The 2,137-nt window shown below is 52.6% G+C and overlaps 1 protein-coding gene across 1 annotated transcript in view; it reads right to left on the minus strand.

Annotated features, from left to right (window-relative positions):
* Positions 1-2,137, minus strand: part of LOC102252392 (zinc finger protein RFP) — a 36,976-nt gene that overhangs the window by 1,482 nt on the left and 33,357 nt on the right. The gene's annotated exons all lie outside the window — the stretch shown is intronic.

Consider the following 2,137-nt stretch of genomic DNA (forward strand, 5'->3'; position numbering starts at 1 on the left):
CCCCCCCCCCCCCCCAAGCCCTGCCTGGCCCATCCCGCCCGCTGCTGGGACGGCCCTGCTCCACAAGCACCGTGCAACGTCTCTCACTGGCCCTTCGCGTCTTGTTCAGGAGGAAGACTCCCAAACCCCATCCCTCCAAACCACAGCGCAGGCGGGCCCCACGGAGCCCACGGGTTCGCGGCAGGGACTGGGCAGAGGTGGCCAAGACCCCAGATGGTCAGCTCTTGGCGCGACCACCTGTCCACAGCCACCATTTCTTTCTGCGCCTTGGGTATACTCCATACCGCCAACCAGACACTCAACCGAGGCCAGGACAGCGCTGCGCGCTCCTGTCATCTACAGCCCCACACGAGGCTGGTGGGGCAGGGCGTGCACGGCATTGGACGAGCACTCGGAGGAGCAGGGGCATTGGACGAGCACTGCTGAGAGAACTGAACAGGGATCCGGGCAGCCGGTGCCCTGCAGTGGCGCGGGCCTGTTCCTCACGGAGTCCTCTCCCCACAAAGAGGCTCCCCCGCAACAGCCACGGCCTGCGACCGAGGAAGGCACGGGACAGACTCGGTGCCTCTGCCCCACACAGATTCACTCAGTCCCGGGAACATGAGGTGCCGGGGAGGGTCTGGGGCAGCCCAGAGATGGGGTGACTCGGTCCCTAAGCTCCCGGGCACTCTGAGAGTTGGACTCAAATCACTCTTTTCGGAAGGATGGATGCTTTTTACAAACTGCAAGTGCCTGTGGGCCTCCTTGGGAACCGCAGTTTCGCTCTGACCCTTCACAGCACCTGAGCCTGACTCCCTCTATCCCAAAGGCCCGTTGCTTCAGCCGAGTCACAGTAGGAGGCAAAAGCATCGCAAACACAGACACAAGCAATGGTTTTTCAAAGGGTTGTTGTTTACCATGTTTACACATGTAACCTCAAGGGCCCCAAATTAAGCAATTTCTAAAATTCAATCGTGGTCCCCTTCCTAAGGGTTCTCACTCCTCCCCTCAAGTTCTCCCATCACCTCCCTGAGTGTAACTGGGCCTCTTAATTCTGAAAGAACAAAAGAGGAAAGAAGTTATGGAGTCCTGGGAGCATTTCCAGGACACACCCACACTGACGGGCTTGGTCAGAGCTGCTGAAAGCAGCGTTTCCATGAGAAACCTGTTGTCAGGCACGCACTGATTTTTTCATACAACATGACTCTGCCATCCAGCGTTCAGGGGAGAGGGGCCGGGAATTAGGGTGAAAGGTGCCCATGTGCCAGGCCATGGTAGCCTATTGGGTCAAACCGAGCCAGCATCACGGACCCCACCTCAGCATGCAGCCTGGTGGGCAAGGGGCACGGCGGAGCCCACAGCACACACACTGGGGCGTCCCGGAGCCACAGCTGTTCTCGGGTCGTGGCCTGAGTGACACCGAGGACCAACTGGGCCAAATGAGACCATTCACTTCAAAGGCACTTTAGCCCAACTGGTGTGGCTCAGCGGCTGAGCGTCGAACCTACGGTTCGATTCCCGGTCAGGGCACATGCCCAGGTTTCAGGCTTGATTCCCAGTGGGGGGTGTGCAGGAGGCAGATGATCAATGATTCTCTCTCATCATTGATGTTTCTCTCTGTCCCTCTCTCTCTGAAGTCAATAAAAATATATTTTAAAAAAGAAAATAAAGGCACTTTAGAGATGACAAAGTGTTTACACAGATATGTGCACACGAAGCCTTTCAAGTGGCAAGAGAAGTAAATGAAAGCCAGAGAGGAAGGTCATGTGTGAACTGATGGCTCTGGTGGTGTCCACTGTGTTAAGTGAAATTCCTCTCCATTTGTTTTGCTTTTGAACATGTAACTTTCCCCCAAATCTCTGTTGGCAGATACCAAGAGTATGTATCTGAAAAGATACAATGCAAACGAAGATTCAACATACATAAAAGGAAATGATCGGATTATGGGAATTGTAATTTGCAATAAATAATTAAAAAGTTTACCTGTATATAAGGATTTCAGATTCCACCAGACTGCCTAGGAATTCTGGCATTTAATATAGGTGTCCCCCAAAATGTATACACACACTTTGAGTAATTATCAAGGCAGTGTTTATTAAAATGCATTTCATTTTCAAAATTGAGCTATCAGCTGTTAAAATATACTTTTTTTTTTTTG

The sequence above is a fragment of the Myotis brandtii genome, unplaced genomic scaffold (genome assembly GCF_000412655.1).
Source record: "Myotis brandtii unplaced genomic scaffold, ASM41265v1 scaffold980, whole genome shotgun sequence".
NCBI classification, from domain to species: Eukaryota; Metazoa; Chordata; class Mammalia; order Chiroptera; family Vespertilionidae; genus Myotis; species Myotis brandtii.